This window comes from Fukomys damarensis, unplaced genomic scaffold (genome assembly GCF_012274545.1).
Source record: "Fukomys damarensis isolate Sample0158 unplaced genomic scaffold, DMR_v1.0_HiC HiC_scaffold_22, whole genome shotgun sequence".
Classification (NCBI taxonomy): Eukaryota; Metazoa; Chordata; class Mammalia; order Rodentia; family Bathyergidae; genus Fukomys; species Fukomys damarensis.
This window is the reverse complement of record NW_022900934.1, coordinates 11,197,875-11,211,935: the sequence shown is the minus strand read 5'-3', so window position 1 is coordinate 11,211,935 and position 14,061 is coordinate 11,197,875. Positions and strand designations below refer to the sequence as shown.

Here is a 14,061-nt window from a genome sequence, read left to right as displayed (position 1 = left end):
GCGCAGGGCAGCCGGGAGAGGAGGCAGGGGAGGAGCACCCTTCACGCCTGGGGGAACCCCCAGGAGAGGCTGCCGAACTCGGGGTGCCGCCAGAGGAGGACACTGGGAGGAGCAGCCCAGGTGCAGTGTGGTGGCTCCTTTGAGCAGGGGAAGTCGGGACACCATTAATTAATTAATTAATTAATTTGGGTTTTTTGACTGTCTCACTACGTAGTTGAGACTGACCTGGAACTCACTCTGTAGCCCAGGTTGGTCTCACACTCATAGGATCCTCCTGCCTCAGCCTCCCGAGAGCTGGGATTACAGGCGTGCACCACCACACCTAGCTTCTTTTCTTTTTAGCAGTACTAAGGATAGAAACCAGGGCTTTCCTCTGAGCTACATCACCAGCCTTTGTTTGTTTGTTCGTTTTGAAGGTCTTGCTGAGTTGTCCACGCTGGGCTTGAAGTGTCATCCTCCTGCTTCCGCCTCCCAGAGTGTAGCATTGAAGGGGTCTCCCTCCTATGGAGCCTCGATAACTTTCCCTCCCCATTGTCTGTGCCTGCCCATCCTGCCCTGGGGTTGATGCCAGCAGGGAGCAGTTCTTAGGACTTCCCTGTACCACCAGAGAGGTGAACGTGGAGCCCTATCTTGCTTTCGTTTATTTTTGGTAAAGGTTCTTGCTTTACTTTGATGCATTTCCTAAATGTTTTTGATCATACAATTTTGCGGGATACTGGGGATCGAACCCAGGGCTTCCATTCCTTTCTGATTGCAGAGTGAAACATTCATTGATAATTTTTTTTTTTTTTTTTTTGGTATTTTGAGTCAGGGTCTCCCTGTGTCGTTCTGGCTGGCCTCGAACTCACTATGTAGCCCAGGCTGGCCTCGCTGGGAAACTTTACAATACAAAGAAAATTGACAAGTTAGAAAGCGATGCTTCCTCCCAACTCACACGACCCTGGGGCTGGCCAGAGACCAGTGTCTGGGGCCCAGTGGAAGCTGCCAGTGTCCTGTGTCCCGGGGCCTGACTTGCTGTGTGACCGCACGCAACTCTGGCAGTGCAGCTGGAAAGGCTGCTGTGGTGGGTGCAGGGGTGGCCCCAGAGATCTCCTGAAACGGGGGTGCAGCGAGCCCCCCAGCCTGTGCGGCTGAATCCCCCTTCTGTGCTGACCCTGTGCCTGCAGCGTGGCCTGGTGTCTTCCTCCTGCTGCCCGCCCACCTCCCGCCACGACAGCCCGTACAGGTCACACCGCTGACACGCGGGTCCCGTCCTCTCGCCTCTCAGCTCTGCCCGGAGCCCGAGCCCAGCTTCCATACCGCCCACCACGTCCTCACTGCCTGGACAAGAGTCACTTCCGCGGGTCCGCAGCTTCCTTCTGGGCTCACCCCACAGTCACCCTCTGCTTGGCCAGAGGGATCCTGTTAGCGTGAAGATTCCTGGCATCGCTGGGGTGGAAAGCGCGGGACCCAGGCTGGGGTGCTACCGGACGCCGCCGGGGAGCCACCCTGCCCAGCACCGCCAGGCTGAGCCTGGGCACACCAGGTTGGCGGGCGTCTAGGACACAGGCGAAGGTGGCACCCAGGCCACAGAGCTGCAGAATGTGCCCTCCCGCCAGCCTTGCCTCCTCCCTTCCACAGTCTTTCTGGGCACGGCTCCTCCCCACCCTTAGTCCTCCTTCAGGGCGACCTGCCCCAGGGACCTGCCCTGCCCCTGCTACATGCTGCCTCCTGCAGGAAGCCCCCCGGTGTGCCCTGCTGAGCACCCCCACCTCACATCCCCTCTGCCTTGCCTTGTGTCCCGGCCGCACCCAGCTTCCTGAGAGCCGGACAGGCCCCAGAGCTCACTGGCGACCTGGTAAATGCCCGTGGGGTGATAAGCGAGCCCTCGCCAGGGCCCAGGTGCAGAAGGCTGACTGCGGTCTCAGCCCGGAGGAAACGTAGGTCCCTGACTGGCCTGGTGGGAACTGCCCGTGTCCTGGGGCTGGCTGCAAAGGCGGGGGAACCAGGCTTCCCCAGTCCCCCGGCATGTGAACCCCCAACTGCGTACCCACTAGGATTGGGCAGCCTAGAAACTGTGCCCCAGGGAGCTCACAGCTTACGGGGTGATGGCGCCCACTAGGCAGCAACTGGTGATTTGGGCCCCACTGAGAGCCACCTGGATGGCGGGCTTGAGGAGGGGAAACCGGGGCGCTTTCCTGGAACACTTCTGATTTCTTTTAGTAGGAGGCATTCTTTTTATTTTATTTTTATTTATTTATTTTTAAAACGGGGTCTCACTATGTAGTTGAGACTGACCTGGAACTCACTTTGTAGCCCAGGCTGGGCTCGAACTCATAGCGATCCTCCTGCCTCAGCCTCCAGAGTGCTGGGATTACAGGTGTGCACCACTACACCCGGCTCGAGCATTCTTTTTAATAAGGAAACATTAATAATTCCTAAGTAAGGCTGGGATATAGCTCAGTGGTAGAGCACTTGCTTAGCACATATAAGGCCCTGGGTTCCATCCTCAGCGCTGCAAGAAACAAAAGCAAAAAAACCCTGATTAAGATAAAATACCACCCTGCTGCCCAGGAAACTGAATGCCCCAAGGGGGCACCAGACACAGCTCATGGATCCAGGAGGCTCGGGGGGAGGTGATCTCTGAAGCCCAGCACACATGGGGGCACTGGGAGACCACCACACAGGCCCGGGCAAATCAGGCATCTTCTCGGTGCCCAGGGCCTGGCCCCGGGTGTCCCTGGGTCCGGGGTTTCAGTGACGGAGCCTACTGGGCCTGTAATTGAAGCTGCATCTCTGTAACTGTTCCTGCCGCCCCCAGCCCTGGACGCGAACTCTGCGAGGACAGAGCCTGTTCTCTTGGCTTTGGTCACTACTCTGTCCCTGGGACCTGGAACACACAGTTGGTGCCTGTTTGGGCTTGAATTTTGTCCTTTCCACAATTCCCGTCCATCTGGAACTCGGGGCGTGACTGCGTTTGGAAACGGGGGTTTGGCAGACTCCTTAACGGGCTAAGAGATCATCGAGGCGTTGAAGTGATGTCCGGAAGGTGGGGACATTGAAAGACATCTGTGTGGGATACACAGAGGGATGGCACTGCCAGCGAGGAACGCCAGGTGCCCCCAGGTCCCGGGAGATGCAGGGGGACGGGAGCTTCAGGTAAACAGCCCCTGCCTGGGGTACCTCTAGGGCGGACTTCCGGCCCCAGAACTTGGGAGGACACATTTCTCTGTGTGTGTGTGTGTTTTTTTTTTAGACAGGGCCTCACTGTATAGTTGAGACTGACCTGGAACTCACTATGTAGCCCAGGCTGGTCTTGAACTCACAGTGATCCTCCTGCCTCAGCCTCCTGTACTGGGATTATAGGCGTGCACCACCACACCTGTGTGTGTTTCTTGTTTCTTTCTTTCTGGTGTTTTTTTGTTTGTTTGTTTGGCTTTTTTGAGACAGGGTCTCACTACGTAGTTGAGACTGATGTGGAACTCACTATGTAGCCCAGGCTGGTCCTGAATTTGCAGTGATCCTCCTGCCTCAGTCTCCAGAGTGCTGTGATTACAGGTGTGCACTACCACACCCGGCTTAGGTTTTTAAATTCAGGCCTTGGACTCACTCTGTAGCACTGGATGGACTTGAGCTTGCAGTGATTCTCCTGCCTCAGCTTTCCTGGGATTATAGGCATGCACCATCACGCCCAGCCATATTTCTTTGGTTTAAATCTGTGTCTGAGACCAAGTCTGCCCTAAGAAACTCACACAGTTTTTGCTGTGGGGATTAAGATACTGGGTGGTGAGCAGAGGTGTGAACCAAGGGCATCTGTGGGCAGAGCAGGGTTGGCAGGCATGGCAGTGGGCACTTGTCCACTTCCTGGGCCCTGGGCCAAGGGAGATGGCAGGGCAAGTGGGCACAGGGCTGGGTGTGTACATGGGGACCCTGCCCTCCACAGCAGGGAGCTGGATGCAGTGTAGCAGGGACGGTGGGTATGAGGAGCTGCAGACCTCAGCTGGTCCCGGGATTCTCTGCCTCCTGACGCCTTGCAGGGGAGCTGCGGCCTGGCAGAGTCCAGGGGATTGCATCGCCTCTGGGTGCAGCCTGTGCCAGGCACCCATCTGCCTCATTCTCTGGCTGTGGCTCTGGCTCCGGAGGTTGGGAGCAGCAGGATGCAGAAGACAGAGCCCAGATCCTGGCTCTGTGCTGAGTGCTGTTTCTTGATGAGCCTCGGTTTCCCCACCAGTGATTTGTGGGAAGCTCCCCCGATGTTGCAGCCCCTGTTATGGAGATTTGGCAGCCACCGTGAGCAGGTGGAGGGCCTGGGGCACAGCAGGCTAAGAGAAGTGATCAAGAGCCAGGCGTGATGGCACATTCCTCAGGCCCAGCACTTGGGAGGCTGAGGCAGGAGGATCTTGAGTTTGAGGCCAGCCTGGGCTACACAGTGAGACCCTATTGCAATAAACAAACAAATAAATAAAAATTTTAAAATGAGGAAGAGAGAGAGGAGAGAGCGCGCTTTGAATCCTACTGGACTTGCCTAGCTTGGAGCTTTCAGATGCCCTGACCTCTGCCCTGTCTGGGGGTCTCCACGAGACCACCCCATCCCCCACGGAGCTCAATGCCCCTGAGGGACCCAAAGTTAGATTTCATGCTCGTGAAGTGACTGGAATCAAAGCCTGGCCCAGACTGGGAGGGTTGTGAAGTTGGTTTAAGGCGGGCAGCTGTGTGAAATTCCGACCATCTCTGCCCCTCTCTGGGGAACCCACCACAAACGGGGCCCTTGGCATGGTGTCCAGGGCCTTCTGCGTGGTGGCGCAGACGTCGCTTGTCATTGTAGCAACAACCTGGATTCCCTGGTGAGAGAGGGGGCAGAGGGTGGTGCCTTGGGCCCTGAAGCCCAGGTCCCATCTCGGCTCTGCCACTTGTCTTGCTGTGTGACCTCAGGCAAATTGCTTAGTATCTCTGTGCCCTCATCTGCCAAATTGGGTAAATAATACGCTTGGAGCACAGGCTGCGGTAAAGAGAACCGAGGGACTTTAGCGACACGCTGGCCCAGTCTCTGGACTTTGCTGGTGCCGTCACCAGCTCCATCCCTGTGACTTTTCCTTCTGTCTCTCTCACGGCCTCTGCTCGCTGGCCCTGCCCCCGTTGCTGAGGTTGGCCTTGCAGAGGCCAATGACAGAAGGACAGACCCGTGCAGGGGTGCGCAGCAGGTGAGAGGCAGTAGCCCAGGGCCAGGTCTGCTCCTTGCCTGGTGGGTGACACAGCGGAGCCCACGGAGGTCCAGCAGCATCTTTGGCCAGAGCTGCCCCACGGTTGTAACACGTGATGGCCCCGAGTGTCCCGTGAGCACCAGGAGCTGTCCCTGCCTGCTGGCTCCTCCTGGGGTCTCCCTGTGCTGAGGCCATCGGTGTCCAAACCCTGCTGCCGCAGAGGGAGCCCCATCGTGGCTCAGGAGAGGCCACTCCCGGCCGCCATCGCTCCCGTGTCACACAGGGGACAGGTGGAGGGGCCTGGACTTGGGCCCACGACCTGTCCACACCCGCAGTCACGGCTGGTCCCCCAGACTCGAGGACCCCGTGCTGTCAGAGGGCCCTCCTAGGGCAGGCGCAGCAGCCCTGTGATGGACTCGTCTCCCCATCAGTGGTGCCCCCTCTGGGCGCCGCTCCCCGCCAGCAGACCCGAGGCCGTGCCAGGGCTCTGTGACCTTGCCAGGAAGGTCTGGCCAGCCGGGCTGTCTCGGGACACTGCTGAGCAAGCTGGGGCAGAGGTCACCACGCACACGGGCGTCGCGCTGCCCCACTGGCCTGTGCTTGGTGGCCCCGTGGGTGCCTCTCTGCCGGGCGTGGGATCAGGTGTGGTTGGTTTCTCAGGTAGAGGACACCAGGCGGGGCGAGTGGCTGAGCCCTGAGGGCAGGCGGGGCGGCTCCCTGTAGTTGTGGCGAGGTGACAGACGCCAGCATCCTGCTCACGGTCACTCGGGGCCACCAGGCTCCTCTCAGTGCCTCCAGGGTCCCCGGAAGGATGGGCAGGGCTGGCGGCTTCCTCTTCTGCGGGTGGCCTGCCTGGCGAGTCACGAGAAGGTGCTTGTACCAGGAAGCCAGGGAGCTCGCAGCTGCTCTCAGTGCCTGCTTCACCCACGGGGCCCCGGGCTCTGGGCCGGCCGGAAGGACAGCTCCGGCCCAGACCGTGCTGGGGCCGGGCCGAGGTGCTGACTTCAGACCCCAGCTCTGCTTGGCGCCCCTCGGCGCATTCTTCACCTCACGGAGCCCCGACGCTTCATGTGTAAAATTTGGGCCAGGCTGAGGGTGAGCTTGGGAGGCCAGAGGGGCTTCTGGCACCCTTGGGGCTTGGAGTGCAAACCAGGCCTCGTCCTGGGTTGAGGTGTGGGCAGTGGAGGCCCCTGGCTCTGGGCTGTGCTGTTCAGAGTTGAATTCTGCTTTGCGACCCAGAGCTGTGTGGTCTTGAGCAAGTCACTCAGCCTCTCTGGGCCTCGATTCCGTAGCGCTGTCAGAAGCCTCCAGGGCTGTGTGGTGGAGCGCTTGCCCTATCCCGGCCTGGTGCCCGGGGGGCTGTACCTGCAGCAGGGGCCCCTTCCTGACGGGGACCTTAGGCTCTGTGTCCACGAGGGCCTCCCTGGAACCTGTCCCCATCGCTCTGCACTGGCCGCTCCTTGGCCCCTCCATTTGGGCTCCATGGGCTCCATCCAGCACCCCGCCTTCCCTCCGTGGTCTCGGGCTACAGTTTGGGGACCCAGGTCCTCTGCCTTTTCTCCAGGCCCCACTGTGGGCCCCGCGTCCCCTCGGCGGCAGGAGGAGGTGCCCTGCTGGAAGCATTTCCCGGAGGCTCGGCCTTCCCACTTCCCTCCAGGGAATGCAGGGCCGCGGGCCTCTGGGCCTGGTGCACAGCAGCCGCGTCCCTGGCCCCAGGCACCCCCACCCCTCGCACTGGCCTCCTGGCAGTGTCTCGCAGCCCAGAACACGCCTGCTTCAGGGCTGTTTCCGCTGCCCCCCACGCTGGCGCGATGCACCCCGTTATCCACCTCAGGTCCTTCCTCAGATGGCTTCTGGGTGCTTTAGTTTCCAACAGCAACCCCCCGCATCCTGCTTCAGGGCTGTTTCCGCTGCCCCCCACGCTGGCGCGATGCACCCCGTTATCCACCTCAGGTCCTTCCTCAGATGGCTTCTGGGTGCTTTAGTTTCCAACAGCACCCCCCCCGTCACCCCTGCCCCTCCCTGGGTTGTTTCTCTATGACAGTACTCATCACCACCTGATCTCCTACACCGTTTTTTGTTTTGCTTTGTTTTTACCCAGGGTCTCCCTGTGCAGCCCAGGCTGGCCTTGAACTTGTGGCCATCCTCCTGCCTCAGCCTCCCAGGTGCTGGGATTACAGGTGTGCGCCACGACGCCCGGCTTGCCATTTGATTTTGGTTTCTTGTCTCTCCCTACCCCTCAGTGCTCATCAGCGCCCCCAGAACGCGCCCTTTCTGCATGCTGTTGCCTGCTGTGTGCCCTGCTTGGCAGGCATCTGGGGAGTGGCTGGGCCTGGCGTCCCAGGCTGGGGTGGCTCTGTGGCTTGGAATCACTGTGTAGACCTGTGGTATGCAGGGCCCTTTGGATGATGCCATGTCCGGCTCAGCAAAGGGTCAGGGAGGCAGTGAGGGCAGCGTGGCTGGAAGTGGCCGGTCCAGCTTTCTGACCTGCAGTATGGGAAGAAAAAGAGCCACATTCCCGGAACCCCTGGGTGGGTGCCAGAGCACGAGAGAAGGGTGTGGGGGGCCCTGCCTGTGGGTGGGCTGCCTGGGTCGGTCACTAGGTCAGCACCATCAGGAGCTGGGGTGTGAGACCAGGCCTGAGATGTCCCAGCACCTGCTATGGGAGAGGAGAGGCCACTACCCAGGCTGAGCCACTGGTCCCGCCAGGCAGGGGACACTTTCCCCCAGGGGCCCGAGCCGGTGGTGGGTCTGCCAGGGCCACCGGCTCACCTGATGTCCATCTGTCCATCTGCTCCCGGAGTGCTCACTCTGTGTGACTGTGGGACACATGTCCTCCTGCTGGGGCCTTTCTCCTGCTGCGCTGTCCCCTCACCTGGAACTGTCCCCTGCCGGGTACTGGACCCCGAGGCTCAGCTACCTCTAGGAGTGCTGCGTGGCGCCTGGGAAATAGCCTGGCGTAGTTTCCGTGGCTCCTGTCCCAAGCCCTGCGGAGGGCGGGTCTCAGCCCTTTGTACCATCTACATCTCCAGCTCAGCGTACACTGAGCCCTCTGTAGACGCATGCAGGCTGGGCGGTGAGAGCCCCTGGGGAGGCTCGGGCCTAGGACTGGCTCAGCACCAGGTGGAGAAGGCGGTGGGAGGAGGGGCTGGTGGGTCAGGAGGGGGCCGGGAAGGTTTGCTCCAGAAGCCTCCTCCAAGAGGGTCAGAAGTGGCTGCTGGACACTGGAAATAAAAAAGCCAGCTGGAGAGCCGGGCGTGGTGGTGCACAGCTGTAATCCCAGCACTTGGCAGGCTGAGGCAGGAGGATCGCTGCAAGTGTGAGACCAGCCTGGGCTACACAGTGAGTTCCAGGTCAGTCTCAACTACATAGTGAGACCCTGTCTCAAAAAACCAAAATAAATAAATAAAAAAAATAAATAAAATCCAGCTGGGCCAGGCATGGTAGCCCATGCCTGTCATCCTAGGACGTGGGAGGCTGAGGCAGGAGGATTGCTGTGAGTTTGAGGTGAGCCTGTCTCAAAAAACAAAGCTGGGTGCTGTGGCACATACTTGTAACCTTGTCACTGGGAGGCTGGGGCAGGAAGATCACAATTTTCAGTCCATTTTGGGCAATAGAGGGACCCTTAGAAAAGGGTTGAGGATGCAGCTCTGTGCAAAGGTGTTGGATTCAATCCCTAGTACAGCAATAAATAAATAAATTTAATAATTGAAAAATAAAAACGTCCTTTCCCTGCACCACAGGAACGGAGGGGCCTCACTGGATCTCGGTTTCCCGCGCCTCTCCGGAGCAGTCCCTGAGCCAGAGTACCCAGGGTCACCGGGACCGTCGGGCCTCGGACTCCCGCTGACCTCGGCCAAGCGCAGGCAGGAGTTTGCGCGCCCCCTCCCGCCTCAGGCCGGCTGGGGACCAGCGGGCGGCTGCATCCGTCTGCAGCGCGCGCGCGCCCTCTGCTGGGAAATGCAGGACTCGTTCTGCTCGTCCCGAAAACCGGGCAGGGACAGTGCAGCTAATCCGGGGACCAGAAAGGAAGGGCTGGGCACCGACTGGCACAGAGGGTGTGGAACCTTCCCGGGGCCACACAGCTGGTGGGCAGAAGACCCTGACCTGGAGCCACCCTGGGAGCCGTGAGGAGCAGATGATGAGAAGCTCGCCCCTCACACACTGCGTTTTTATTGAGCACCCTCTACCTGCCGGACTGCGAGATCGCAGGGACTCAGCAGCGAACACAACAGGGCCGGGCCCTGCCTTCTTGCAACTGATGTTCCAGTGGGGTGGGGAGAGCCCAGTGTCTGTAAACTCCGTTTTCAGCTGGACAGAGGCCTCTGGAAAAGCCCCACCGAGTCCCCGTCGCAACCACGCGTCCACCTCTACGTGATTTTTGGCCACGTCCCCGTGGCGTTTGCTTCTAGATCCCTGGCTCTGGCTTGGATGTCTCAGGAAAGGAGCTTCCGGTCCCAGCTTCTGTCCCCAGCACCTGTGGTGAGCATCCTGAGGTCACTCCTGCCTTAGTCGCTGCCCTTGGCGTGGTATCTCTGCCCCCCTGGCACCCCTTGAATCTCCGCGGGGAGCCCCAGCCGGGCTAGCAGTGCAGGTGCCCTTCGTGGCTGAGGGCGGGCGGCTCGGCTTCTCCCTGCCTGTTCACACCCCAGGGAGTCCATCTCACCCCCAGGACAACGCTGGGTCCTCCGTGCTTGGCCAGCAGCAGGCTTGGGGGGCCCGGCCAGGCCTGGTCCTGAGTGCTGCCAGGGGGCGAACTGCACCTCCACACACCCAGCACCCAGTGAGCATGGCTAGAGGGCTCCTCCCTGTGCCCCTGGCCTGCCGGGAGAGGGAGGCCAGGCTCGGACCGGGCATGGGCACCGCTTCCAGCCCCAGGTTCTTGGCATAGAAGGAGCAGAACAGGCCACCCAGTGCAGTGAGGGAAAGGGACCTCGCAGCACACCAGGCTTGCTGTCAACCGGACTGGCACAGGTGACTGGCACAGAGCAGGGCCGGGTGGTGACCGAGATACAGGCTGGGAGGAGCGCGGGCTGAGCCACCATCTCTGCCCTGCTCCCCACTGGGCCACGCCCCTCTCCGTGATGGTCTGAGACAAGGTCTTGCTAAATTTCCCAGGCTGACTTTGAACTTGAACTCTCCACCCTCCGGCGTCAGGCCTTACCTTACAGGTGTGCCTGGCGGAGAACTGGGCTTTGAAGGTAAGAGGCTCCTATCACTTCCTCCTCACGCACTGGCAAGGGACTGTGGTCAGGAGGGACACGTGTGCCCAGCACCTGGCCTGAGGTGTCGGGAGGCCACCCTGCCAGCTGTCTCATTTTTGACACCTCTTCATCCATGAGGCTCAACTGACACAGGCCCCTTTCCAGCCTTTTTTTGCAAAAAAAAAAGTATGCTTTTTGCACCAAGCTACATCCCTAGATTTCCTGCTCCCCACCTTTTATTTTTTATTTATTTTATTTATTTATTTAATTTTTTGGTACCGGAGATTGAACTCGGGTCCTTGCTCTTGCAAGGTAGGCCACCGAACCGCTGAGCTAAATCCCCGGCCCCCCAGGTTTTTTTTTTTTTAAATTTTAAGACAATATCTTGCTAAATTGCTAGATTGTAAAGACTGGGCTGGAACTCAAAACCCACCGCTTCAGCCTGTCAGTCTGGGGATCACAGGCATGTGCTGCCACACCCAGCTACTCCTCAGCCTCTTAAGGGTGGAACTGAAAATGTCCCCACCTGATCTGAATTGCATACACAGCACCCTACCAGGACCACAGGGCCACCTGGCACCAGCCCTGCCCCTCACACGCGCACCTAGTGGCAGAGTCAGAGGGTGGGCATATAAGTTATGCCGACTGTCCGAGGCCAGAAAGATGGGCCCCCCTGGGAGGGGTATGACAGAAACGCCATATTCACCCCATGGGCAGGCACAGGTGTCCCCGGGGACTGCAGGGGGTGCCCAGCCTAACCTGTGGTTGGCAACCTGAAAATGACAATTTTTAATTTTAATTTTTGCTGTGCCGGAGATGGAGCCCAGGGCCTCACCATACCAGGCTATGCTCCTGCACCCTGGCCCTGAGTTTGTCAAAATTTAAATGTGGATGTTCCGGGTGGAGCGGTTCCCATAGGACTTTGCCCCACAGCCCCAGGTGCACTCAGGCAGAACACTGGGGACACCCTCAGGCCGTCAGGAGAGACCTGACCTCCAGGGGAGGCAGGCAGGGTCTTGCTCTCCAGCAGGGCCAAACCACCAGAGGACAGAGCCCAGGAAGAAGGTCCAGGAGGAGGAGCAAAGCAGAGACCACGTCTCACTGGAAGGAGGGGCCAGGCTCACAGGAATGCACACTCTGGGACTTCTCCAGTACAGGCAACTAAACCCAGGGCCCTCACCCTAAGCTACATCCCCAGGCTTTTTTTTGTTTTGTTTTTTGTTGTGTTTTGGATACAGGGTCTCACTATGTAGTTCAGGTTGGCCTTGAACTGGTGGCAATCCTCCTGCCTCAGCCTCCCGAATATTGGGATTACAGGTGTGTGCCACCACGCCCAGCACCAGCCCTTTATTATTTATCAATTTATTTATTTACTTTGAGACAATATCTTGCCTTAGTGACCCAGGCTGGGCTTGAATTTCTGATCTTGCCTCAGCCTCCTAAAGTACTGGTATTCACATACACCCGGCTACAGTCTCTTTAGTAAGTGAACCAATGCAGGGGTTCCGGCTCACACTTGTCCCTCAGTGTAAAGAAAGGGCAGACTCACCGGGGTTTGGGTGTGGTTATGTCCCCCCACCCCACGTGGCTGTGGCTCCCTCCTCCAAGTGACAAATCTGCCTTCCAAAAACAGATGCCCTTTCCCTTCCTAACCCAGGAACTCGGCAGTTTCTTACCATGAATCACTGGAGTTTTCCATGGTGACCACACCTGACGGTCTGCAGGACCAGTGCCTGCTGGAGGTCAGAGGACACCATCAGCGCCCTTGGGAGAACAGGGCAGCTGCTGCCTGCCGTGCATGCGCAGAGGCCTCAGTGCTTGCAAGCTGGCCGTGGCCGTAGGTGCCCTCGCTGCCTTATCCGAAACCCTGCCACCACAGTGACTCCACAGGTGGGTACAGTCCAGGGTCCTCAGTGACAGGTGACGGCAGCCTGAGCCCCTCCCCTCAGGCCGCTCCCCAGGTGACTGACCAGACTGAACTGCCCAGCCCACCCGCTTCTTTTCTCTGGCCACCGCATTGTGGTGGGAAGCTTTCAGCAGCTGACTCTCAACTTCCTGCTCTGAGGAAAGGCAGAGCCCTGAGGCCCAGCCCTCAACTTCCTCTGTGGCTCCCTGCTAGGGCTGGGACAGGGACACAAGACAGACAGAACCCCTGCTTCCCCTGAGGGGAAGGACAAGAGGCCACAAAGGGACCTGCTGGAGATCTCGGCAGGAGAGCAGCAGGTCAGGTCACAGCAAGTCACCAGAGCGGCCAGGCAGTGTGATCTCCACCCAGAGGGACCTGGCCCAGCCCCGAGACCAGGAAGCTGTCAGAAGCGACACCCGAGCTGCATTCCTGGTGCCAACCTGAGGGGGCACTTTCAGAAGCGGTGGCTTTGCCATCTCAGGGCACTGTGAAGCCCTCCCTACCCCTGAATCCCTACACAGGGAGACAGTGCAGGAGTCCACCTGTTGACAGGAACAGTGACTAGGAGCATGGTAAGCAAAACGTTATCCCTATGAAAAGAACTCTCACGCCAGGCACAGTGGCCATGCTTGTAACCCCAGCTCTCTGGGAGGTAGAGGCAGGACCCCAAGTCCCAGCCAGCCGGAGCGGCTTCTGGAGACCACCTCAGAATAAAAAAGGCACTGCTTCCAGTTCCCAATACGGGACACAGAGGCAAGGAGTAGGGCACTGCGTGGCATGACGAAAATATCCTACTCCATTTGGTGGATGGAAATTCGCTTGTCATTACGGAAGCACGTAAGAGCCCCAATTCTGCCTATTCTAAAAATCCTAAGTATTCTTCCACAAAGGGCTGAACCCCAAAGCATGTGAAATATTACACTGCCCCTAATTAGTATGCCGAGATGAAGAAGGGCACAGCCTACTAAATATTAACGCACGCTTTATTATATTAAAATCAGGCAATGGTCTGACAAAAAAAAGGCTGCTTACGGAAGGAATACTGTTAAGTGAAATTTTACTTAAGAGGATGTTAAATCCCTAGAACTAAGGTTTCCCCCAGAAATAGATGAATGGAAACATCATTGCTTTTCAGACTTGATAGTTACTGCTTCAAAGGGTGGTTTTACACAAATAGTTAAAAAAAAAAAAAACCCTCGGGCACACCATGAATCGCCTTTATTTCCATATGCATCCACGTTTCAGCATTTAGTGGTCCTGAACAGGGTGGGAAAGCGCAGCAGGTGCCAGGAGGCCAGGCCCACGAGGCCCACCCGGCCCGGGTCCACTGCACCGAGCCGCTCTTAGTCCCCGACGAGCATCTGAGTAGCAGCAGCACCGAAGCTGAAGTCCGCGCCGGGCCAGGTCCCTTGTTGTGGTTGTCAGATCCCGAACTAGACCCACGGAGGCGAGGGTGACCGCACGGCAGCCCGTGTAAACCTTCGTCAGCGTCTTGAAACGGAGTGGGACGAGCAAAGGGAACCCTCCAGAGGGACTGTGTGCTTAGAGTCCTCGGGCGGCCTCGCTCCGGGCCTGCCCAGCAGGGAAGGCGCTGGCACAGATGGCAGAGCCCAGGACCTGGTACTCCTTTGCCAGCTGGTGAGAACGAATGAATGTAGTTCCGAAACTCCAGGAGGGCGGTCAGACTCTTTCCAACCTTACCTGATGGCTTCTGGCCAAAGGAAGGAGGGCTGGGGACAGTGACGAGGGAGAGGAGGAGGAGGAGGAGGAG

The 14,061-nt window shown here is 58.6% G+C and overlaps 1 long non-coding RNA gene across 2 annotated transcripts in view; it reads left to right on the top strand.

Annotated features, from left to right (window-relative positions):
* Positions 1-13,391, top strand: part of LOC117287254 — a 29,850-nt gene extending 16,459 nt beyond the window's left edge. Inside the window, exons 2-4 of one of the 2 annotated variants that reach the window (XR_004518492.1) lie at positions 8,924-9,662; positions 10,299-10,381; positions 12,042-13,391. This is a non-coding gene — a long non-coding RNA (uncharacterized LOC117287254). Of the gene's footprint in view, positions 1-8,923; positions 9,663-10,298; positions 10,612-12,041 lie in introns of those variants that run through there. The other variant, XR_004518493.1, reaches the window with a different exon arrangement.
* The last annotated feature ends 670 nt before the right edge of the window (positions 13,392-14,061 follow it).